Source organism: Lactuca serriola, chromosome 7 (genome assembly GCF_051521515.1).
Source record: "Lactuca serriola cultivar US96UC23 chromosome 7, Lser_US96UC23_V15, whole genome shotgun sequence".
NCBI lineage: Eukaryota > Viridiplantae > Streptophyta > Magnoliopsida > Asterales > Asteraceae > Lactuca > Lactuca serriola.
This window is the reverse complement of record NC_136414.1, coordinates 201,109,191-201,135,908: the sequence shown is the minus strand read 5'-3', so window position 1 is coordinate 201,135,908 and position 26,718 is coordinate 201,109,191. Positions and strand designations below refer to the sequence as shown.

The following is a 26,718-nucleotide window of genomic DNA, read 5'->3' as shown; positions in this document are numbered from 1 at the left end:
GACCTCAGGAGTGAGTTTGAGTTTATGCATGGCATAGACTCGCCGAGTCCGAAGAACAGACTCGGCGAGTAGCATGAAGATTGTCCTTAACCACTCAGCGAGTGGTCTTGCCGAGTTAAGGGGTTGACTCAGTGAGTCAGGGAGAGTCAGAGAGGGTTGACGGGTGGACTGAGTCAAGTTGGAACTCGCCGAGTTGTTCTTGAGACTCTGCGAGTTGAGTCATGGTGGCCCCGCGATTCATGCCAGGTGGAACTCGTCGAGTAAGGGAAGTACTCGACGTGTCAAGAGAGGATCCTAGGGAGTCAGTGAACACGTATAGACTCGCCGAGTCGCTCTAGTGCACTCGCCGATTCCGGTCAGAGTTGACCGTTGACCGTTGACCAGAGTTAACCAGTGTTGACTTGATAGGGGTAGTCAACCTTAGTTGTGAAAGTGTTAATTAGAGATATATTGTGTTATAGGAGGATTATAGCTCGGGGGATCGAGCGCGAGTGATTTCTGGGATTTGCAAGTTATCGAGATACGCGAGGTGAGTCTTCTCACTATACTTTACCTAGTGTGATAACAAAGTTAAGAGACAGAGTATTATAGAGTTATATGCCAGTGTGATTGCATGTTATTATGTGTTATGATTTATTGTGATATGTGATATGCATGATTCAGATTTACAGAGTTGGGACTTTCGGGTCCCTAGAGTTAGGGCCAGAGGGCCCACAGAGAGTTGGGGTTGGAGGGCCCCACTGAGACACACTGACCAGAGGGTCAATAGAGTTACAGCCTCGAGTGGCTATTATGTGATTATTGTGGTATTTGGGGGAAACTCACTAAGCTTATGCTTACAGTGTTGAGTGTTATGTGTTTCAGGTACCAGTGATGACCGCGGGAAGGCGCCGGCTTGATTCGTACACACATATGGGAATTGGATGTATTATGATCTTGGGAGACATTGTAATTTGAAAACTTGATGTTATGACGTTTTGTGAACGAATTGTTTAATTAAAAATGTGTTTTTCAAAAGTGAAAAATTGTTTTAATTTTTACGGTGTTACACCAAATGTCACAAATTCAGTCATTTTATACTTGAAAAGATAAAAATGTCACTACCTGAATACTAACGGAGTTAGCAAAATGGCCACCTGTGCATGTTTTGCAAACCACAATGCCCATTTGCATAATAAAAATTAACAGTGACCGACTTTGTGACATTTGACAAACCATAAGGACTATTTTTCTAATTTTGTCTAAAAAATAAATTATTAACATAAACTGATAAATAAAATTACATTAATTAACTATACATAATGGTTAATATTTTAAAAAAGCTTCATAATCGAACTTAAAAATAACCAAATAGATAAGCTTTTACTAATTAATAATAACAATAGTTAAAAAGTTATCATTCAATCTAAAAATAAAATTTTATTTTATTTTCACTCAAACCATGGATTGAAGCCATTGATTAATGTGATTGTAATATATATATTTGTTTTATTATATATACTTCAACTTATTATAAGATTTTCAGTATTTTATAGTAAACCTAAAATGAAATATTTTTTTTTAATAAAGTATATTTTTAATAATTTTTGTTATGTAATGTTAACATATATCAAGCATGTTGCCTAATTTTGTATACCAGGAAACAATTGAGATATAAAGTAATGGAAATCATCAACCTTAATAGAAAAAATATATTACAAAGTATATCAAATTACGCAAAACACAAAAACATGTGAATGATAGCACTCGACAACAATTTAATCTAGCCACAAATATCATGAATGCGATCAAATAAAAAACATTATAATCTCCGGATCAATCAAATCGCCTGAGCTCTATAACGGATTTTTCTTTTCTTTTGATATCGTTGTACAATCTACTTCGTTGAAGGTGGTGGAGCAAAGAAAGGAATATTGGGAAGAGTTGTTGGAAAGTTAGGGATGGTAGGCATAGAAGGCAATGGAGGCAAGGAAAGTTTGGGCATGTTAGGGATGCTGGGTATTTGTGGTAGTGGCAGTGTGGGGATGGTGGGCATTTGTGGTTGTGGCGTTGTCGGGATTGTTGGTATCTGTGGCTGTGGCATTGTCGGGATTGTTGGTATCTGTGGTTGTGGCAGTGTCGGGAATGTGGTTGCTTGCAGCAAATTGCGGGAAGCAAAACACATCTCATTTGTTGTAATTGAGAATAGTGCAATTGCAAAAATGTAAAGGTAGGAGGTGGAAGCCATTGTAGGATTTTTTTTGAGTAGCTAAAGATGAGTCAAAAGACTCTGAGAGGTTATTGAAGATTAATGAAGTTGATTAACCTGTGAAAATAATGTACACGAGACCAAGTATATATAGGTAATGCACAGTGATAATGGTTGATCAATAAATAATTAACGTGTCATGAGTTTTGTTGAGACTTACATTAGGTTGGTTGGTATGAAGATATCCACGGCATGAAATGTTGTTAAACAACTTCCTGATAACAAGAAATTGTTTATTAACCCTCGCATATGTTAGGTAAGCTATTTTGCCACATAATATCGAGAGTTTTCCTTTTATTAAATTAATGACAAATAAAAAAAAAAAGTAAATTCACTCACAATTGCTAGTCAATGGTTTCCTCAACGGCCCAGATCTTGTATCTAAATTTGCTGCATCAATGGCCCTCAAACACCCACAAAATATGGATTATTCTGTTCAACTATTGGACCAATGTGAAAATCCCTCCGTCTTTGCTTTAAACTCTCTAATCAAAGTTTACTCCAAGAGAGCTCAACTACTGAAAAAAGCTTCGATTTCTATAAAACAATAGTAAAATCGAATCATAAACCTGATAATTACTTGTTTACGTTCTTAATCAATTCTGCTGCACAGTTAGTGGATAAGAATTTTGGTTTGGCTGTACATGGGACTGCTTTGAAATACGCCTTGGATCAAGACCCACATGTTCAAAGCGGGTTGATTAATTTGTACGCTGAAATGGGGTCTCTTAGGGACTTAAAAGATTTGTTTTTTAGGATCAACAACCCAGATTTGGTAACTCAGACAACAATGGTGGTCGCCTGTGCAAAGTTAGAAGATATCAAATTCACACGCCAACAGTTTGAAATAACGCTCGAACGAGATGTGATTGCCTGGAACGCAATGAAAGGAGGGTACGTGCGTTTCGGGGAGCCTTTAAACGGACTCGAACTGTTTAACGCAATGGAAATGAAAGGTTTGAAGGTTAATGTATTATCTGCATGCACTCGGTTAAGTGCTTTAGATGCGGGACAACGGGCATTTGGATATATAAAGTATAAAAAACTACAAATCAACACAACTCTTGGTAGTGCACTAGTCCGTATGTACGCAAAGTGTGGGGGTATTAACACGGCAATGAATGTTTTTTTGGTTGATGAAAGAAAAGAATGTGTACACATGGAGTGGTGGCATGGGAGGACTAGCCATGCATGGTTATGGTAAAGAGTATCTTGACCTTTTTACCCTTATGCAACAACAAAACATCACACGAAATGAGGTCACTTTCCTTTCAATCTTAAAGACTTGTAGTGTAGCGGGTCTTGTTGAAGAAGGTTGGAAGCATTCTGAATCTATGACCAAAGAGTAGAGCATTATGGATGTATGGTTGATTTATACGGCCGATTGAGCCGTTTGGATGAATCATTAGGCTTCATCCAGAGTATGCGATGTGCACCGATTGCTGAAGCATGGGGTGCACCGTCCAAATGCCAACAAGATTTATAAAAATGTGGTAATGGCTAAACTTGCGTCTAGAGAGATGGTGGAATTAGAGGCTAACAATGATGGTGCGTATGTGGAGTTGTCGAATGTTTTTGCGGATTTCAAGAATTTGAATGGTGTTGATGGCGTGAGGCATAAAATGAAGTCAAAAGGTGTTGTGAAGATCCTTGTTGTTATCGTTATCGATAGTAGTTAAGTTGAACATGTTCAACTCGTACTTAACTTTGTTTTGACTTTTTGACAATGGTTTCGTTTTGAAAAATATTTAAGCATTCATTGCATGTTTTTGTAATTCTTTCAATTTTAATAGTTATTTTAGTTCTTGCCATTCCAATGCATTTTTTTTCATAATTTTTTATTTTCCATGTATTTTTGTAAGTTTTATAAAACATTTAGTTTATTTCTTTAAAAAAATCAATTTATAAATTTGTACCACTTAATGCTCAATAATTTTTAAAAGTATTATAAGGTATTAGAAAAGTTGTTTTTATTATAAAAAATAAGTCAGTTGAAGCACATTAGATCAGACAAAAGGAATCTAATAAAACCGAAACGGTACCATGGCTTTACAATTGTCTCAACTATATTTATTTTAGAGAAATTCAATATACTCCTACCTTTTATTTCTACCTATTTAAGATTGTGACAAATGTATAGATTTAACATCTCAATCTAATCTAAATTAAATTGAATGACACATGTCACCACCTAAATAGGTATGAAGATAGTAGTGATGGGACCCGATTTATGGACCGGTTTAGAATCGGACTAACCCGGATTATGTTCAGCTCTTGTTATTACAAGGTTAGGACCCAAATTATGTACATATATGAACATAGTATACGAACTCCCCTTTACAAAACTTGCATACATGGTTCACTAGTTTAACTTCTCACACAACATCCTTTAATTATGTAAATCTTGTCAACCATAAAACATAACAAGATTTCACATAAGTACTACAATGAAAAATAAAATTTTCTACCAAGACATAAAATTGTGACTTTTGAATTATTTACTAATAATAATAGTTAATGGTTTTAAAATAACTAATGGATGATCTTTCATAACTTTTTAAGAGTAATAACTAGTTTAAAAATAATGCACAATAATAATAATTAATAATAACATAAAAACATAATATGTTTTTTTAACTTACAAACAATGGTTAGTATTTTAGAATATTATCATAATTTAAATCTAAAATGGACCAAATAAGTAAAATTTGGATTAAATAATCATGACAATAGTTAAAAATGTAACAATAAATTAAGAATTAAATTCAGTTTTATTTACACCCAATGAAGCCCTGATTGATGTGATTTTAATATGTGTTGCACTACTAGAAACATAGGTATTGGTGACGAACATTTATGTCGGGAAATCTGTTGCAAAAGCCATTAGTTACAAATCAATGATGGATACAGACGAAAAAACTTTGGTAGCTAATGGGCAGCGACGGATCAACAAGTGATTGAGCTATCGCGGAAGACTTTTGGATCAAGTACATTTTGTCAAAGATCCGTCGTTAATTGTCGTCGCTTATCCATCGTTGATTATTTGTAAATGAACAATTTTTCTATATATTTAATCATTGTTACTAATGTAATTAGCCATGGTCTATTAGGTGTTGAATCTACCACTAATCCTTACCCAAGTGTCACAAATTAAATTCAAGATTAACAAAGAAATAATAACCATGTTTACACCAAATTAAACAGCAAGCCGTATCATTTTATTAATAAGAACATACTTTCAAATCGAATAAAAAACTAGCAACATACTTTCAACTTAAATAAAAACTAGCCACAATTAATACCAACGTACAATTTACACAATTTGTAAAAGCTTTTGTTTCTGTCCTTATAATATATTTATAATAATCATGCATTATCATTTTGATTATTGCAAAAAGAGTAGTGGAATGCTTTATGGTCATCAGAAGTTGTGGTTGTGAAGACCTAAGTAAATGTTCCCATAATTAGAAACTGTATGAAAATGCTATACTAAAAAAAATGGAAATTTTCAATACCATAAACATGCATTTCCATCGACTTTTGACGTTAGTGACAAACCAAACAATCATATGGTAGTGGGTGTAAAAGAACGAAAAAAGTAAATGTTTTATATAGTAAAAGCACGTGTTAAGAAAGCAATGAACATCATAAAGAGGTATAGTTAAGGCTATTTTGTTCCACATTAAATGCTTTAAATATACAGTGTTTAATTGATGTTTAAAAACACTTAAGAAGATGGAAGATATAACTTGCAAAATACAAGACTTGTTGTTGGTTGCCATATTTGCTTCCTAAAATCATATCACAAACATCTAAATTAGAGCTGAAAAGTTATAATCCAAATATGGATAATAGCAACTTCATGAATACATGAGAAATTAATTGAAAGAACTAAATTATAAAGGCTAAAAAATTATAAACCAAATATGAATAGTAGCACTATGTATATACCTACTAAAGTAGTTTGATATCTTTCAAACTTGTAGGCATGGGAAACATAATAACAACTTCACGCACTCCTTGAAAAATGCATCAACTTTTCATTTAAATATGTAACTGAATGCTTGGCATATACATCTGTTAGGTTATAAATTTAAGAATTAAAAAACAAATATTTTTCCAGTTAGGAGTTAGTAACAAAAGAATTGCATAAACTCTAGGGTTTTTGTATAATATTACTTATATGACCTTACCTTGAAGTACTTATTTCATTATCTACACATGGGTGGTTACGAATGTTTCAACTCTTAGGACACATACAGAGTGCCAGATCCAAGATCAATGTAAAAGGCTATCCCCAAAATTTTTCCTTGGCTACCTCGGGAACCACCTAGATATGCTTATGGTAGTACACATGTCTTGTTCATAAGCCTTGTACAGTTTTCCCCTTTCCCCTCACCTTCTATCTCCATCACTGGTTATAGACTCCAACCAACACACCTTTACTTTGGATCCCCATAACATTGAGCATAGTCAAAACAAAAATTAGATAACATCAAAGGCACATACAAACTCTACTTAGTTCACCTTTTTGAGTATGGTCAAAACCTGATGGGCTTTGAGCACTACATCAATCCTATGGTGTACACGCAAATCCTAAAACTTTGGATCTAGTTTGTCGAATGAACATCCAATAATCATCCAACGCTCATAAACCCTAATTCTAGCATACAATAATCGAAATTGACAAAAGAATAGAGTTTAGATCTTACATTGATTGTTATGTAGCAAAAACAATCTCAATTCCTTTTGATCTTGACCTTTGAGAGCTTAGTGCCTCAAATGTTGCACCTCTAATGGAGTCACAAACACCATGAGCAACAAGATGATGTAGGAGAAGGAGGAGGAGCACCAAAAACGTCCAAGAACCCTTATGGATTACTTCACCACATTTTTGGGGCCTTAGGGGTTCCTTATATTGGTAGGCTATTAGGGTTTTGAACTAGGAAACCCTAATTTGACTGCTTAGGCCCTAAGGAGCCCATGAACTCCCTCTTTACAGGCCTTGGACGAATTCTTATGGGTTTCCCCAGAGATTTCATCCACTCCAACTTCTATGGAGTCCATTAGCCCATTTATGCAACTATCTTATAATTATACAATCAGTCCCCTTTATTTACTAAATCTCTTTTAGCCACAAAATTAGTTATCATTAATTCTTGACTAATATTAATTAAACAATATGATTTGTCTTTTAATATATTATCCATATAATATATTAATAAATCATAATTAATCCTATTTCTCCTTAGTTCATCCTATCAGTTGCATATAACTTTGGAACCTGATCAGCAACCATAGCTTTCAATAGCCGCCGTCGAACTCTGATCATATCAGAAACGTGTCCTTTAGATAAGGGATCATATATTCCTCCATTCTAGATATCGTATGAACTGAGACATGTATTTTAATCATACTCTCTGTTCATGTGTTGTTTCCTGATTTCCGATTTATGACGACTAATGACACACTACAATTGAACACATCAACTTAGTCATGGCTCTTCCAAGCGCTTAGGATGTCATCACTAAATCATCGAGGGGCCCATATATATCGCTTTTATCCCACTTTGGGGAAAAGAATGGATAAACTTTGACTCAATGCTCGCTTGTACACACTCATCAAATCACACACAACAATATGTTTTGTAAATCCAAGTTACTAGTGCGTTTACATATTATAAATGTGCAACCGAATTATAGAATACAATTCACACATCTCGGTTTCAAGAATATAGAATATTATCGTCTCACTAATCACTCGTGATAAAATCCATGATGCGATCCAAGTTAGCATGTGTTTAATCTAATACTCTAATCTTACAGGAGCACTGATGAACCCTGCAACAAACTTTTGTTATGTCTAAGACACTTTAGACAATCTACAGTCAGATTCATGACAGTCTTCTTTCATACCTACTTCCAAAGTATAATCGGTTGTGGATGGTTTGAATAATGTTATTATTCGGGAAGTCAAAACATGCAAGGTGAAACACAAGAAAAATATTAATCCCATATGGCCTCAAACTTTTGAGTATAAAAAAAACTCATTTTCTATCATCTATATTATTTTAAAACAAGTTACAAAAATGGTCATTCTGGTTTACCAAATGTCACGAATTCAGTCATTTTATACTTGAAAAGACGAAAATGTCATTACCTGAATACTAACGGAGTTAGTAAAGTGGCCACATGTGCATGTTTTGCAAACCACAATGCCCATTTGCATAATGAAAATTAATAGTGACCGACTTTGTGACATTTTACAAACCATAAGGACTATTTTTCTAATTTTGTCTAAAAAATAAAATATTAACATAAACTGATAAATAAAATTACATGAATTAACTATACATAATGGTTAATATTTTAAAAAAGCTTCATAATCGAACTTAAAAGTAACCAGATAGATAAGCTTTTACTAATTAATAATGGGAAGAGTTGTTGGAAAGTTAGGGATGGTAGGCATAGAAGGCAATGGAGGCAATGAAACTTTGGGCATGTTAGGGATGCTGGGTATTTGTGGTAGTGGCAGTGTGGGGATGGTGGGCATTTGTGGTTGTGGCATTGTCGGGATTGTTGGTATCTGTGGTTGTGGCAGTGTCGGGAATGTGGTTGCTTGCAGCAAATTGCGGGAAGCAAAACACATCTCATTTGTTGTAATTGAGAATAGTGCAATTGCAAAAATGTAAAGGTAGGAGGTGGAAGCCATTGTAGGATTTTTTTTGAGTAGCTAAAGATGAGTCAAAAGACTCTGAGAGGTTATTGAAGATTAATGAAGTTGATTAACCTGTGAAAATAATGTACACGAGACCAAGTATATATAGGTAATGCACAGTGATAATGGTTGATCAATAAATAATTAACGTGTCATGAGTTTTGTTGAGACTTACATTAGGTTGGTTGGTATGAAGATATCCAAGGCATGTAATGTTGTTAAACAACTTCCTGATAACAAGAAATTGTTTATTAACCCTCGCATATGTTAGGTAAGCTATTTTGCCACATAATATCGAGAGTTTTCCTTTTATGAAATTAATGACAAATAAAAAAAAAAGTAATTCACTCACAATTGCTAGTCAATGGTTTCCTCAACGGCCCAGATCTTGTATCTAAATTTGCTGCATCAATGGCCCTCAAACACCCACAAAATATGGATTATTCTGTTCAACTATTGGACCAATGTGAAAATCCCTCCGTCTTTGCTTTAAACTCTCTAATCAAAGTTTACTCCAAGAGAGCTCAACTACTGAAAAAAGCTTCGATTTCTATAAAACAATAGTAAAATCGAATCATAAACCTGATAATTACTTGTTTACGTTCTTGATCAATTCTGCTGCACAGTTAGTGGATAAGAATTTTGGTTTGGCTGTACATGGGACTGCTTTGAAATACGCCTTGGATCAAGACCCACATGTTCAAAGCGGGTTGATTAATTTGTACGCTGAAATGGGGTCTCTTAGGGACTTAAAAGATTTGTTTTTTAGGATCAACAACCCAGATTTGGTAACTCAGACAACAATGGTGGTCGCCTGTGCAAAGTTAGAAGATATCAAATTCACACGCCAACAGTTTGAAATAACGCTCGAACGAGATGTGATTGCCTGGAACGCAATGAAAGGAGGGTACGTGCGTTTCGGGGAGCCTTTAAACGGACTCGAACTGTTTAACGCAATGGAAATGAAAGGTTTGAAGGTTAATGTATTATCTGCATGCACTCGGTTAAGTGCTTTAGACATGCACTCGGTTAAGTGCTTTAGATGCGGGACAACGGGCATTTGGATATATAAAGTATAAAAAACTACAAATCAACACAACTCTTGGTAGTGCACTAGTCCGTATGTACGCAAAGTGTGGGGGTATTAACACGGCAATGAATGTTTTTTTGGTTGATGAAAGAAAAGAATGTGTACACATGGAGTGGTGGCATGGGAGGACTAGCCATGCATGGTTATGGTAAAGAGTATCTTGACCTTTTTACCCTTATGCAACAACAAAACATCACACGAAATGAGGTCACTTTCCTTTCAATCTTAAAGGCTTGTAGTGTAGCGGGTCTTGTTGAAGAAGGTTGGAAGCATTCTGAATCTATGACCAAAGAGTAGAGCATTATGGATGTATGGTTGATTTATACGGCCGATTGAGCCGTTCGGATGAAGCGTTACGCTTCATCCAGAGTATGCCATGTGCACCGATTGCTGAAGCATGGGGTGCACCGTCTAAATGCCAACAAGATTTATAAAAATGTGGAAATGGCTAAACTTGCGTCTAGAAAGATGGTGGAATTAGAGGCTAACAATGATGGTGCGTATGTGGAGTTTTCGGATGTTTTTGCGGATTTCAAGAATTTGAATGGTGTTGATGGCGTGAGGCATAAAATGAAATCAAAAGGTGTTGTGAAGGTCCATTTCAATGCATTTTTTTTGTAATTTTTTAGTTACCATGTATTTTTGTAAGTTTTATAAAACATTTAGTTTATTTCTTTAAAAAAAATCAATTTATAAATTTGTACCACTTAATGCTCAATAATTTTTAAAAGTATTATATGGTATTAAAAAAAATGTTTTTATTATAAAAAAAGGTAAGTTGAAGCACATTAGATCGGAAAAAAGGAATCTAATAAAACCGAAACGGTACCAGGGCTTTACAATTGTCTCAACAATATTTATTTTAGAGAAATTCAATATACTCCTACCTTTTATTCCTACCTATTTAAGATTGTGACAAATGTACAGATTTAACATCTCAATCTAATCTAAATTAAATTGAATGACACGTCACCACCTAAATAGGTATGAAGATATTAGTGATGGGAACCGATTTATGGACCGGTTTAGAATCGGACTAACCCGGATTATGTTTAGCTCTTGTTATTACAAGGTTACGACCCAAATTATGTACATATATGAACATAGTATACGAACTCCCCTTTACAAAATTTTCATACATGGTTCACTAGTTTTACTTCTCACACAACATCCTTTAATTATGTAAATCTTGTCAACCATAAAACATAACAAGATTTCACATAAGTGCAATGAAAAATAAAATTTTCTACCAAGACATAAAATTGTAACTTTTGAATTATTTACTAATAATAATAGTTAATGGTTTTAAAATAACTAATGGATGATCTTTCATAACTTTTTAATAGTAATAACTAGTTTAAAAATAGTGCACAATAATAATAATTAATAATAACATAAAAACATAATACGTTTTTTTAACTTACAAACAATGGTTAGTATTTTTGAATAGTATCATAATTGAAATCTAAAATGGACCAAATAAGTAAATTTGGATTAAATAATCATGACAATAGTTAAAAATGTAACAATAAATTGAGAATTAAATTTAGTTTTATTTACACCCAATGAAGCCCTGATTGATGTGATTTTAATATGTGTTGCACTACTAGAAACATAGGTATTGCACTACTAGAAACATAGGTATTGGTGACGAACATTTATGTCGGGAAATCTGTTGCTAAAGCCATTAGTTACAAATCAATGATGGATACAGACGAAAAAACCTTGGTAGCTAATGGGCAGCGACGGATCAACAAGTGATTGGGCTATCACGGAAGACTTTTGGATCAAGTATATTTTGTCAAAGATCCGTCGCTAATTGTCGTTGCTTATCCGTTGTTGATTATTTGTAAATGAACAATTTTTCTATATATTTAATCATTGTTACTAATGTAATTAGCACTGGTCTATTAGGTGCTGAATCTACCACTAATCCTTACCCAAGTGTCACAAATTAAATTCAAGATTAACAAATAAATAATAACCATGTTTACACCAATTTAAACATCAAGCCGTATCATTTTATAAATAAGAACATACTTTCAAATCGAATAAAAAACTAGCAATATACTTTCAACTTAAATAAAAACTAGCAACAATTAATACCAACGTACAATTTACACAATTTGTAAAAGATTTTGTTTCTGTCCTTATAATATATTTATAATAATCATGCACTATCGTTTCGATTATTGAAAAAAGAGTAGGGGAATGCTTTATGGTCATCAGAAGTTGTGGTTGTGAAGACCTAAGCAAATGTTCCCATAATTAGAAACTATATGAAAATGCTATACTCAAAATAATAAAAAAAAATGGAAATTTTCAATACCATAAACATGCTTTTCCATCGACTTTTAACGTTAGTGACAAACCAAACAATCATATGGTAGTGGTTGTAAAAGAACGAAAAAAGTAAATGTTTTATATAGTAAAAGCACATGTTAAGAAAGCAATGAACATCATAAAGAGGTATAGTTAAGGCTATTTTGTTCCACATTAAACGCTTTAAATATATAGTGTTTAATTGATGTTTAAAAACACTTAAGAAGATGGAAGATATAACTTGCAAAATACAAGACTTGTTGTTGGTTGCCATATTTGCTTCCTAAAATCATATCACAAACATCAAAATTAGAGCTGAAAAGTTATTATCCAAACATGGATAATAGCAACTTCATGAATACATGAAAAATTAATTGAAAGAACTAAATTATGAAGGCTGAAAAGTTATAATCCAAATATGAATAGTAGCACTATGTATATACCTACTAAAGTAGTTTGATATCTTTCAAACTTGTAGGCATGGGAAACAAAATAACAAATTCACGCACTCCTTGAAAGATGCATCAACTTTTCATTTAAATATGCAACTTTTCATTTAAATATGTAACTGAACGCTTGGCATATCAATCTGTTAGGTTATAAATTTAAGAATTAAAATACAAATATTTTTCCAGTTAGGAGTTAGTAACAAAAGAATTGCGTAAAATCTAAGGTTTTTGTATAATATTACTTGTATGAACTTACCTTGAAATACTTATTTCATTATCTACACATGGGTGGTTACAAATGTTTCAACTCTTAGTACACATACAGAGTGGCAGATCCAAGATCAAAGTAAAAGGTAATCCCCAAAATTTTTCCTCGCCTACCTCGGGAACCACCTAGATATGTTTATGGTAGTACACATGTCTTGTTCATAAGCCTTGTATAGTTTTCCCCCTTCCCCTCACCTTCTATCTCCATCACTGGTTATAGACTCCAACCAACACACCTTTACTTTGGATCCCCATAACATTGAGCATAGTCAAAACAAAAATTAGATAACATCAAAGGCACATACAAACTCTACTTAGTTCACCTTTTTGAGTATGGTCAAAACCTGATGGGCTTTGAGCACTACATCAATCCTATGGTGTACATGCAAACCCTAAAGCTTTGGATCTAGTTTGTCTAATGAACATGTAATAATCATCCAACGCTCATAAACCCTAATTCTAGCATACAATAATCGAAATTGACAAAAGAATAGAGTTTAGATCTTACATTAATTTTTATGTAGCAATAACAATCTCAATTCCCTTTGATCTTGACCTTTGAAAGCTTAGTGCCTCAAATGTTGCACCTCTAATGGAGTCACAAACACCATGAGCAACAAGATGACCTAGGAGAAGGAGGAGGATCTCCAAAAACATCCAAGAACGCTTATGGATTACTTCACCACATTTTTGGGGCCTTAGGGGTTCCTTATATTGGTAGGCTATTAGGGTTTTGAACTAGGAAACCCTAATTTCACTACTTACTCCCTAAGGAGCTCATGAACTCCCTCTTTAAAGGCCTTGGACGAATTCTTATGGGTTTCCCCATAGATTTCATCCACTCCAACTTCTATGGAGTCCATTAGCCCATTTATGCAACTATCTTATAATTACACAATCAGTCCCGTTTATTTAATTAATCTCTTTTAGCCACAAAATTAATTATTATTAATTCTTGACTAATATTTATTAAACAATATGATTTCTCTTTTAATATACTATCCATATAATATATTAATAAATCATAATTAATCTCATTTCTCCTTAGTTTATCCTATCAGTTGCATATGACTTCGGAACTTGATCAGCAACCGTAGTTTTCAAAAGCCGCTGTCGAACTCTGATCATATCAGAAATGTGTACTTTAGATAGGGGATCATGTATTCCTCCATTCTAGATATCGTATGAACTGAGACATGGATTTTAATCATACTCTCTGTTCATGTGTTGTTTCCCGATTTTCGATTTATGACGACTGACAACACACTACAATTGAACACATCAACTTAGTCCCGACTCTGCCAAGCGCTTAGGGTGTCATCACTAAATCATCGAGGGGCCCATATATATCGCTTTTACATATTATCAATGTGCAACCGAATTACAGAATACAATTCACACGTCTCGGTTTCAAGAATATAGGATATTATCGTCTCACTCATCACTCGTGATAAAATTCATGATGCGATCCAAGTGAGCATGTGTTTAATCCAATACTGTAATCTTACAGGAGCACTGATGAACCCTGCAACAAACTTTTGTTATGTCTAAGACACTTTAGACAATCTACACTCAGATTCATAACAGTCTTCTTTCATACCCACTTCCAAAGTATGATCGGTTGTGGATGGTTTGAATAATGTTATTATTCGAGAAGTCAAAACATGCAAGGTGAAACACAAGAAAAATATTAATCCCATATGGCCTCAAACTTTTGAGTATAAAATAAAACTCATTTTCTATCATCTATATTATTTTAAAACAAGTTACAAAAATGGTCATTCTGGTTTACCAAATGTCACGAATTCAGTCATTTTATACTTGAAAAGACGAAAATGTCATTACCTGAATACTAACGGAGTTAGTAAAATGGCCACATGTGCATGTTTTGCAAACCACAATGCCCATTTGCATAATGAAAATTAACAGTGACCGACTTTGTGACATTTGACAAACCATAAGGACTATTTTTATAATTTTGTCTAAAAACTAAAGTATTAACATAAACTGATAAACAAAATTACATTAATTAACTATACATAATGGTTAATATTTTAAAAAAGCTTCATAATCGAACTTAAAAATAACCAAATAGATAAGCTTTTACTAATTAATAATAACAGTAGTGAAAAAGTTATCATTAAATCTAAAAATAATTTTTTATTTTATTTTCACTCAAACCATGGATTGAAGCCATTGATTAATGTGATTGTAATATATATATATATATATATATATATATATATATATATATATATATATATATTTGTTTATTATATATACTTCAACTTATTATAAGATTTTCAGTATTTTATAGTAAACCTAAAATGAAATAATTTTTTGTAATAAAGTATATTCTTAATAATTTTTGTTATGTAATGTTAACATATATCAAGCATGTTGCCTAATTTTGTATACCAGGAAAGACTTGAGATATGAAGTAATGGAAATCATGAACCTTAATAGAAAAAATATATTACAAAGTATATCAAATTACACAAAACACAAAAACATGTGAATGATAGCACTCGACAACAATTTAATCTAGCCACAAATATCATGAATGCGATCAAATAAAAAACATTATAATCTCCGGATCAATCAAATCGCCCGAGCTCTATAATGGATTTTTCTTTTCTTTTTTTGATATCGTTGTACAATCTACTTCTTGGAAGGTGGTGGAGCAAAGAAAGGAATATTGGGAAGAGTTGTTGGAAAGTTAGGGATGGTAGGCATAGAAGGCAATGGAGGCAATGAAACTTTGGGCATGTTAGGGATGCTGGGTATTTGTGGTAGTGGCAGTGTGGGGATGGTGGGCATTTGTGGTTGTGGCATTGTCGGGATTGTTGGTCTCAGCGGTTTATTTTATTTTTTGATGCGGTTATTCAACCGCTTCAAAAAATATAGCATTATAAAATAGTGTTGTTTTTTTAGGCGGTTCTTAAACCGCCTTAAAAAATGTCCAAAACCGCCTCATAAAAATAGCTTCATAAATGATACTTATTTTTTAATGCTGTCCAGAACCGCCTTATAAATTATACTTATTTTTTGATGCTGTCCAAAACCGCCTTATAAAATATAGCTTTATAAAATAGAGTTATTGAGTTATTTTTTGATGCTGTTATTAAACAGCCTTAGAAACACAATTATTTTTTGATGTTGTTATTAAACAGCCTTAGAAAATAGAGTTATTTTTTGATGATGTTATTGAACATCCTTAGAAAATAAACGGTCTTTTAAAATACAATACGAATTGCAACATAAAATATCATAAACTGCTTGATTTACAATACATAAACAAAACAACAAAAAATCATAATAGATGTAAAGGCACAAACCATAGAAGAGATTCAAATTATCTTAATAAAAAATCACATTCTTTTCTAACCTTTTCATCCTTGTATCTATTTACAAATTGATATAATAACTTCAGGTATGTAAGTTGTTTAGGAAGTTAACTACAGAAGCATATTCAAGTTTTCTTGATATAGACGTGTTCAATTTCGTTATCACCATCTTCATATGGCCCCTCTTCGGTATCTTGCAGACTTTTGGAGATGATGCCCACCTTTGACTCTGTTACCTCACTTGGGTAGGAATTCAGAAGCTAATTAAATTATAAAGTAATTTTATCAAAAGGCATACAATCCATTTAATTAAAAGGTAAATTACACAGGTTAGAAATATTATCAATACAAAGGAAAAACTTGCCTGATTCAATTGTTGTAGATGAAAGACATGAGATTGTTTCTTTTTTTAGGTTTTTTCTACCTTTATATCATCCCCTGCATAGATATGTGCTCTCCTTTGAACATCACAAGCTTCTTTGCCCAACCCCTTCTTTCTTCTACAACCTAACTTAAAATCAGAGTATCAGACATATAGATTAAGTAATTTTATGAATCAAAATTATAAATCAGAAACATACATGTCAGTCTTGAAGCTGGGTTGATCGCGATGGACAAAGATGATTATAGTGGAGGTCGACTCCTCAAAGATTATTCAGATTCATCACGGGTGAGAGGACCCAAGGATGTTGGTGAGGGCGGCAGTAGTTGATGATATTAAGGTTTGTGTGGCCAAACGAAATTAGATTGAGGAAATATAAAGGGGAAGAGAAAAGCATCGCGCGGGGAATGAAATTTTGGAAGGAGCTTCAGCCTGGGAACAAAAATAAAGAGGGAACTCAATCCAAAACCGCATCAAAAAATGCATTTGCTATTACTGTAGTTTTGGAAAACGACATCAAAAAATACATTTATTAGTGCCATTTTTAAAAATAGCATCAAAAAATGCATTTATTAATGCTTTTTAAGAAAACAGCATCAAAAAAATACATTTATTATTAGTGCGGTTTTAGAAAACAGCATCAAAAAATATATTTATAAGTGCGATTTTGAAAAACAGCATTAAAAAATGCATTTATTAGTGCTTTTAAAGAAAATAGCATCAAAAAATGCATTTGTTAGTGTGGTTCCTTGATTTATTAATGCTAAAGTGTTTTAATGGTGCGGTCGTAGGCTAAAACCTCACCAAAAAAAAAAACCTCATCGGACTAAAAAATACGTTTTGTACTAGTGTGTGGCATTGTCGGGATTGTTGGTATCTGTGGTTGTGGCAGTGTCGGGAATGTGGTTGCTTGCAGCAAATTGCGAGAAGCAAAACACATCTCATTTGTTGTAATTGAGAATAGTGCAATTGCAAAAATGTAAAGGTAGGAGGTGGAAGCCATTGTAGGATTTTTTTTCAGTCGCTAAAGATGAGTCAAAAGACTCTGAGAGGTGATCGAAGATTAATGAAGTTGATTAACCTGTGAAAAATAATGTACAAGAGACCAAGTATATATAGGTAATGCACAGTGATAATGATTGATCAATAAATAATTAACGTGTCATGAGTTTTGTTGAGACTTACATTAGGTTGGTTGGTATGAAGATATCCAAGGCATGTAATGTTGTAAAACAACTTCCTGATAACAAGAAATCGTTTACTAACCCTCGTATATGTTAGGTAAGCTATTTTGCCACATAATATTGAGAGTTTTCCTATTATGAAATTAATCACAAACAAAAAAAAAAGTAAATTCACTCACAATTGCTAGTCAATGGTTTCCTAAACGGCCCAGATCTTGTATCTAAATTTGCTGCATCAATGGCCCTCAAACACCCACAAAATATGGATTATTCTGTTCAACTATTGGACCAATGTGAAAATCCCTCCGTCTTTGCTTTAAACTCTCTAATCAAAGTTTACTCCAAGAGAGCTCAACTACTGAAAAAAGCTTCGATTTCTATAAAAGAATTGTAAAATCGAATCATAAACCTGATAATTACTTGTTTACGTTCTTGATCAATTCTGCTGCACAGTTAGTGGATAAGAATTTTGGTTTGGCTGTACATGGGACTGCTTTGAAATACGCCTTGGATCAAGACCCACATGTTCAAAGCGGGTTCATTAATTTGTACGCTGAAATGGGGTCTCTTAGGGACTTAAAAGATTTGTTTTTTAGCATCAACAACCCAGATTTGGTAACTCAGACAACAATGGTGGTCGCCTGTGCAAAGTTAGGAGATATCAAATTCCCACGCCAACAGTTTGAAATAACGCTCGACCGAGATGTGATTGCCTGGAACGCAATGAAAGCTGGGTACGTGCGTTTCGGGGAGCCTTTAAACGGACTCGAACTGTTTAACGCAATGGAAATGAAAGGTTTGAGGGTTAATGTATTATCTGCATGCACTCGGTTAAGTGCTTTAGATGCGGGACAACCGGCATATGGATAGATAAAGTATAAAAAACTACAAATCAACACAACTCTTGGTAGTGCACTAGTCCGTATGTACGCAAAGTGTGGGGGTATTAACACGGCAATGAATGTTTTTTTGGGTGATGAAAGAAAAGAATGTGTGCACATGGAGTGGTGCCATGGGAGGACTAGCCATGCATGGTTATGGTAAAGAGTATCTTGACCTTTTTACCCTTATGCAACAACAAAACATCACACGAAATGAGGTCACTTTCCTTTCAATCTTAAAGGCTTGTAGTGTAGTGGGTCTTGTTGAAGAAGGTTGGAAGCATTCTGAATCTATGACCAAAGAGTAGAGCATTATGGATGTATTGTTGATTTATACGGCCGATTGAGCCGTTTGGATGAATCATTACGCTTCATCCAGAGTATGCCATGTGCACCGATTGCTGAAGCATGGGTTGCACCGTCTAAATGCCAACAAGATTTATAAAAATGTGGAAACGGCTAAACTTGCGTCTAGAAAGATGGTGGAATTAGAGGCTAACAATGATGGTGCGTATGTGGAGTTGTCGAATGTTTTTGCGGATTTCAAGAATTTGAGTGGTGTTGATGGCCTGAGGCATAAAATGAAGTCAAAAGGTGTTGTGAAGATCCATGTTGTTATCGTTATCGATAGCAGTTAAGTTGAACATGTTGAACTGGTACTTAACTTTGTTTTGACTTTTTGACAATGGTTTCATTTTGAAATATATTTAAGCATTCATTGCATGTTTTTGTAATTCTTGCAATTTTAATGGGTATTTTAGTTCTTGCCATTTCAATGCATTTTTTCGTAATTTTTTAGTTTCCCTGCATTTTTGTAAGTTTTATAAAACATTTAGTTTATTTCTTTAAAAAAATCAATTTATAAATTTGTACCACTTAATGCTCAATAATTTTTAAAAGTATTATAAGGTATTAAAAAAGTTGTTTTTATTATTAAAAATATCAGTTGAAGCACATTAGATCAGACAAAAGGAATCTAATAAAACCGAAACGATACCAGGCCTTTACAATTGTCTCAACTATATTTATTTCACAGAAATTCAATATATTCCTACCTATTTAAGTTTGTGACAAATGTACAAATTTAACATCTCAATCTAATCTAAATTAAATTCAATGATACATGTCACCACCTAAATAGGTATGAAGATAGTAGTGATGGGACCCGATTTATGGACCGGTTTAGAATCTGACTAACCCGGATTATGTTCAGCTCTTGTTATTACAAGGTTACGACCCAAATTATGTACATATATGAACATAGTATACGAACTCCCCTTTACAAAACTTGCATACATGGTTCACTAGTTTTACTTCTCACACAACATCCTTTAATTATGTAAATCTTGTCAACCATAAAACATAACAATATTATACATAAGTGCAACGAAAAATAAAATTTTCTACCAAGACATAGAATTGTAACTTTTGAATTATTTACTAATAATAATAGTTAATGGTTTTAAAATAACTAATAGATGATTTTTCATAACTTTTTAATAGTAATAACTACTTTAAAAATAGTGCACAATAATAATAATTAATAATAACATAAAAACATAGTACGTTTTTTTTAACTTACAAACAATGGTTAGTATTTTAGAATATTATCATAATTGAAATCTAAAATGGACCAAATAAGTAAATTTGGATTAAATAATCATGACAATAGCTAAAAATGTAACAATAAATTGAGAATTAAATTTAGTTTTATTTACACCTAATGAAGCCCTGATTGATGTGATTTTAATATGTTTTGCACTACTAGAAACATAGGTATTGGTGACGAACATTTCTATCGGGAAATCTGTTGCTAAAGCCATTAGTTACAAATCAATGATGGATACAGACGAAAAAACCTTGGTAGCTAATGGGCAGCGACGGATCAACAAGTGATTGGGCTATCGCGGAAGACTTTTGGATCAAGTACATTTTGTCAAAGATCCGTCGATAATTGTCGTCGCTTATCCGTTGTTGATTATTTGTAAATGAACAATTTTTCTATATATTAAATCATTGTTACTAAGGTAATTAGCAATGGTCTATTAGGTGTTGAATCTACCACTAATCCTTACCCAAGTGTCACAAATTAAATTCAAGATTAACAAAGAAATAACAACCATGTTTACACCAAATTAAACATCAAGCCGTATCATTTTATTAATAATAACATACTTTCAAATCGAATAAAAAACTAGCAACATACTTTCAACTTAAATAAAAACTAGCAACATTTAATACCAACGTACAATTTACACAATTTGTAAAAGCTTTTGTTGCTGTCCTTATAATATATTTATAATAATCATGCACTATCGTTTCGATTATTGCAAAAAGAGTAGTGGAATGCTTTATGGTCATTAGAAGTTGTGGTTGTGAAGACCTAAGTAAATGTTCCCATAATTAGAAATTGTATGAAAATGCTATACTAAAAAAATAAAAAAATGGAAATTTTCAATACCATAAACATGCATTTCCATCGACTTTTGACGTTAGTGACAAACAAAACAATCATATGGTAGTGGGTGTAAAAGAACGAAAAAAGTAAATGTTTTATATAGTAAAAGCACATGTTAAGAAAGCAATGAACATCATAAAGAGGTATAGTTAAGGCTATTTTGTTCCACATTAAATGCTTTAAATATATAGCGTTTAATTGATGTTTAAAAACACTTAAGAAGATGGAAGATATAACTTGCAAAATACAAGACTTGTTGTTGGTTGCCATATTTGCTTCCTAAAATCATATCACAAACATCAAAATTAGAGTTGAAAAATTATAATCCAAATATGGATAATAGCAGCTTCATGAATACATGAGAAATTAATTGAAAGAACTAAATTATAAAGGCTGAAAAGTTATAATCCAAATATGAATAGTAGCACTATGTATATACCTACTAAAGTAGTTTGATATCTTTCAAACTTGTAGGCATGGGAAACATAATAACAACTTCACGCACTTCTTGAAAGATGCATCAACTTTTCATTTTTAAATATGTAACTGAATGCTTGGCATATCAATTTGTTAGGTTATAAATTTAAGAATTAAAATACAAATATTTTTCCAGTTAGGAGTTAGTAACAAAAGAATTGCATAAAATCTAGGGTTTTTGTATAATATTACTTATATGAACTTACCTTCAAGTACTTATTTCATTATCTACACATGGATGGTTACAAATTTTTCAACTCTTAGTACACATAGAGAGTGGCGGATCCATTCTCATAATTACTTGTTTACGTTCTTGATCAATTCTGCTGCACAGTCAGTGGATAAGAATTTTGGTTTGGCTGTACATGGGACTGCTTTGAAATACGCCTTGGATCAAGACCCACATGTTCAAAGCGGGTTCATTAATTTGTACGCTGAAATGGGGTCTCTTAGGGACTTAAAAGATTTGTTTTTTAGCATCAACAACCCAGATTTGGTAACTCAGACAACAATGGTGTCGCCTGTGCAAAGTTAGGAGATATCAAATTCACACGCCAAGAGTTTGAAATAACGCTCGACCGAGATGTGATTGCCTGGAACGCAATGAAAGCAGGGTACGTACGTTTCGGGGAGCCTTTAAACGGACTCGAACTGTTTAACGCAATGGAAATGAAAGGTTTGAAGGTTCATGTATTATCTGCATGCACTCGGTTAAGTGCTTTAGATGCGGGACAACCGGCATATAGATATATAAAGTATAAAAAACTACAAATCAACACAACTCTTGGTAGTGCACTAGTCCATATATACGAAAAGTGTGGGGGTTTTAACACGGCAATGAATGTTTTTTTGGGTGATGAAAGAAAAGAATGTCTACACATGGAGTGGTGCCATGGGAGGACTAGCCATGCATGGTTATGGTAAAGAGTATCTTGACCTTTTTACCCTTATGCAACAACAAAACATCACAAGAAATGAGGTCACTTTCCTTTCAATCTTAAAGGCTTGTAGTGTAGCGGGTCATGTTGAAGAAGGTTTGGAAGCATTCTGAATCTATGACCAAAGAGTAGAGCATTATGGATGTATGGTTGATTTATACGGCCGATTGAGCCGTTTGGATGAATCATTACGCTTCATCCAGAGTATGCCATGTGCACCGATTGCTGAAGCATGGGGTGCACCGTCTAAATGCCAACAAGATTTACAAAAATGTGGAAATGGCTAAACTTGCGTCTAGAAAGATGGGGGAATTAGAGGCTAACAATGATGGTGCGTATGTGGAGTTGTCGAATGTTTTTGCGGATTTCAAGAATTTGAGTGGTGTTGATGGCGTGAGGCATAAAATGAAGTCAAAAGGTGTTGTGAAGATCCATGTTGTTATCGTTATCGATAGGAGTTAAGTTGAACATGTTCAATGGTATTTAACTTTGTTTTGACTTTTTGACAATGGTTTCATTTTGAAAAGTATTTAAGCATTCATTGCATCTTTTTGTAATTCTTGCAATTTTAATGGGTATTTTAGTTCTTGTCATTTCAATGCATTTTTTGTTTCGTAATTTTTTAGTTTCCATGCATTTTTGAATGTTTTATAAAACATTTAGTTTATTTCTTTAAAAAAATCAATTTATAAATTTGTACCACTTAATGCTCAATAATTTTTAAAAGTATTATATGGTATTAAAAATTGTTTTTATTATAAAAAAAATCAGTTGAAGCACATTAGATCGGACAAAAGGAATCTAATAAAACCTAAACGGTACCATGGCTTTACAATTGTCTCAACTATATTTATTTCAGAGAAATTCAATATACTCCTACCTTTTATTCCTACCTATTTAAGATTGTGACAAATGTACAGATTTAACATCTCAATCAAATCTAAATTAAATTGAATGACACATGTCACCACCTAAATAGGTATGAAGATAGTAGTGATGGGACCCGATTTATGGACCGGTTTAGAATCGGACTAACCTGGATTATGTTCAGCTCTTGTTATTACAAGGTTACGACCCAAATTATGTACATATATGAACATAGTATACGAACTCCCCTTTACAAAACTTGCATACATGGTTCACTAGTTTTACTTCTCACACAACATCCTTTAATTATGTAAATCTTGTCAACCATAAAACATAACAAGATTTCACATAAGTACTGCAATGAAAAATAAAATTTTCTACCAAGACACAGAATTGTAACTTTTGAATTATTTACTACTAATAATAGTTAATGGTTTTAAAATAACTAATGGATGATCTTTCATAACTTTTTAATAGTAATAACTAGTTTAAAAATAGTGCACAATAATAATGATTAATAATAATAAAAAACGTAATATGTTTTTTTAACTTACAAACAATGGTTAGTATTTTAGAATATTATCATAATTGAAATCTAAAATGGACCAAATAAGTAAATTTTGATTAAATAATCATGACAATAGTTAAAAATGTAACAATAAATTGAGAATTAAATTTAGTTTTATTTACACCCAATGAAGCCCTGATTGATGTGAATTTAATATGTGTTGCACTACTAGAAACATAGGTATTGGTCACGAACATTTCTGTCGGGAAATCTGTGGGTAAAGCCATTAGTTACAAATCAATGATGGATACAGACGAAAAAACCTTGGTAGCTAATGGGCAGCGACAGATCAACAAGTGATTGGGCTATCGCTGAAGACTTTTGGATCAACTACATTTTGTCAAAGATCCGTCACTAATTGTCGTCGCTTATCCGTCGTTGATTATTTGTAAATGAACAATTTTTCTATATATTTAATCATTGTTACTAATGTAATTAGCCATGGTCTATTAGGTGTTGAATCTACCACTAATCCTTAACCAAGTGTCACAAATTAAATTCCAGATTAACAAAGAAATAATAACCATGTTTACACCAAATTAAACATCAAGCCGTATCATTTTATTAATAAGAACAAACTTGCAAATCGAATAAAAAACTAGCAACATACTTTCAACTTAAATAAAAACTAGCCACAATTAATACCAACGTACAATTTACACAATTTGTAAAAGCTTTTGTTGCTGTCCTTATAATATATTTATAATAATCATGCACTATTGTTTCGATTATTGCAAAAAGAGTAGTGGAATGCTTTATGGTCATTAGAAGTTGTGGTTGTGAAGACCTAAGTAAATGTTCCCATAATTAGAAATTGTATGAAAATGCTATACTAAAAAAATAAAAAAAAATGGAAATTTTCAATACCATAAACATGCATTTCCATCGACTTTTGACGTTAGTGACAAACAAAACAATCATATGGTAGTGGGTGTAAAAGAACGAAAAAAGTAAATGTTTTATATAGTAAAAGCACATGTTAAGAAAGCAATGAACATCATAAAGAGGTATAGTTAAGGCTATTTTGTTCCACATTAAATGCTTTAAATATATAGTGTTTAATTGATGTTTAAAAACACTTAAGAAGATGGAAGATATAACTTGCAAAATACAAGACTTGTTGTTGGTTGCCATATTTGCTTCCTAAAATCATATCACAAACATCTAAATTAGAGCTGAAAAGTTATAATCCAAATATGGATAATAGCAACTTCATGAATACATGAGAAATTAATTGAAAGAACTAAATTATAAAGGCTGAAAAATTATAAACCAAATATGAATAGTAGCACTATGTATATACCTACTAAAGTAGTTTGATATCTTCCAAACTTGTAGGCATGGGAAACATAATAACAACTTCATGCACTCCTCGAAAAATGCATCAACTTTTCATTTAAATATGTAACTGAATGTTTGGCATATACATCTGTTAGGTTATAAATTTAAGAATTAAAATACAAATATTTTTCCAGTTAGGAGTTAGTAACAAAAGAATTACATAAAATCTAGGGTTTTTGTATAATATTACTTATATGAACTTACCTTGAAGTACTTATTTCATTATCTACACATGGGTGGTTACAAAATTTTCAACTCTTAGTACACATACAGAGTGCCGAATCCAAGATCAAAGTAAAAGGCTATCCCCAAAAATTTTCCTTGGCTACCTCGGGAACCACCTAGGTATGCTTATGATAGTACACATGTCTTGTTCATAAGCCTTTTACAGTTTTCCCCCTTCCCCTCACCTTCTATCTCCATCGCTGGTTATAGACTCCAACCAACACACCTTTACTTTGGATCCCCATAACATTGAGCATAGTCAAAACAAAAATTAGATAACATCAAAGGCACATACAAACTCTACTTAGTTCACCTTTTTTAGTATGGTCAAAATCTGATGGGCTTTGAGCACTACATCAATCATATGGTGTACATGCAAACCCTAAAGCTTTGGATCTAGTTTGTCTAATGAACATGCAATAATCATCCAACGCTCATAAACCCTAATTCTAGCATACAATAATCGAAATTGACAAAAGAATAGAGTTTAGATCTTACATTGATTTTTATGTAGCAATAACAATCTCAATTCCCTTTGATCTTGACCTTTGAAAGCTTAGTGCCTTAAATGTTGCACCTCTAATGGAGTCACAAACACCATGAGCAACAAGATGGCCTAGGAGAAGGAGGAGGAGCACCAAAAACGTCCAAGAACCCTTATGGATTACTTCACCACATTTTGGGGCCTTAGGGGTTCCTTATATTGGTAGGCTATTAAGGTTTTGAACTAGAAAACCCTAATTTCACTGCTTAGGCCCTAAGGAGCCCATGACCTCTCTCTTTAGAGGCCTTGCACGAATTCTTATGGGTTTCCCCATAGATTTCATCCGCTCCAACTTCTATGGAGTCCATTAGCCCATTTATGCAACTATCATATAATTACACAACCAGTCCCCTTTATTTAATTAATCTCTTTTAGCCACAAAATTAATTATTATTAATTGTTGACAAATATTT

General features: G+C 33.0%; 2 long non-coding RNA genes and 4 pseudogenes across 2 annotated transcripts; 4 read left to right on the top strand and 2 right to left on the bottom strand.

Moving 5' to 3' along the window:
• Nucleotides 1-2,586: 2,586 nt before the first annotated feature.
• On the top strand, nt 2,587-3,927 carry LOC145064717 (putative pentatricopeptide repeat-containing protein At5g40405 pseudogene; annotated as a pseudogene).
• Nucleotides 3,928-7,891: 3,964 nt separating this feature from the next.
• LOC145063460 (uncharacterized) lies at nt 7,892-9,028 on the bottom strand. Its single transcript, XR_013687959.1, has 2 exons — nt 8,164-9,028; nt 7,892-8,088 (listed from the first exon to the last, which is right to left on the bottom strand). It is a non-coding gene; the product is annotated as an uncharacterized LOC145063460 (long non-coding RNA).
• A 201-nt stretch (nt 9,029-9,229) lies between these two features.
• LOC145064716 (putative pentatricopeptide repeat-containing protein At5g40405 pseudogene) lies at nt 9,230-10,676 on the top strand (annotated as a pseudogene).
• Nucleotides 10,677-16,418: 5,742 nt separating this feature from the next.
• On the bottom strand, nt 16,419-17,414 carry LOC145063172 (uncharacterized). The gene is made up of 2 exons (XR_013687862.1): nt 17,022-17,414; nt 16,419-16,947 (listed from the first exon to the last, which is right to left on the bottom strand). It is a non-coding gene; the product is annotated as an uncharacterized LOC145063172 (long non-coding RNA).
• Nucleotides 17,415-18,184: 770 nt separating this feature from the next.
• Nucleotides 18,185-19,525, top strand: LOC145064715 (putative pentatricopeptide repeat-containing protein At5g40405 pseudogene; annotated as a pseudogene).
• A 2,535-nt stretch (nt 19,526-22,060) lies between these two features.
• LOC145064714 (putative pentatricopeptide repeat-containing protein At5g40405 pseudogene) lies at nt 22,061-23,222 on the top strand (annotated as a pseudogene).
• The last annotated feature ends 3,496 nt before the right edge of the window (nt 23,223-26,718 follow it).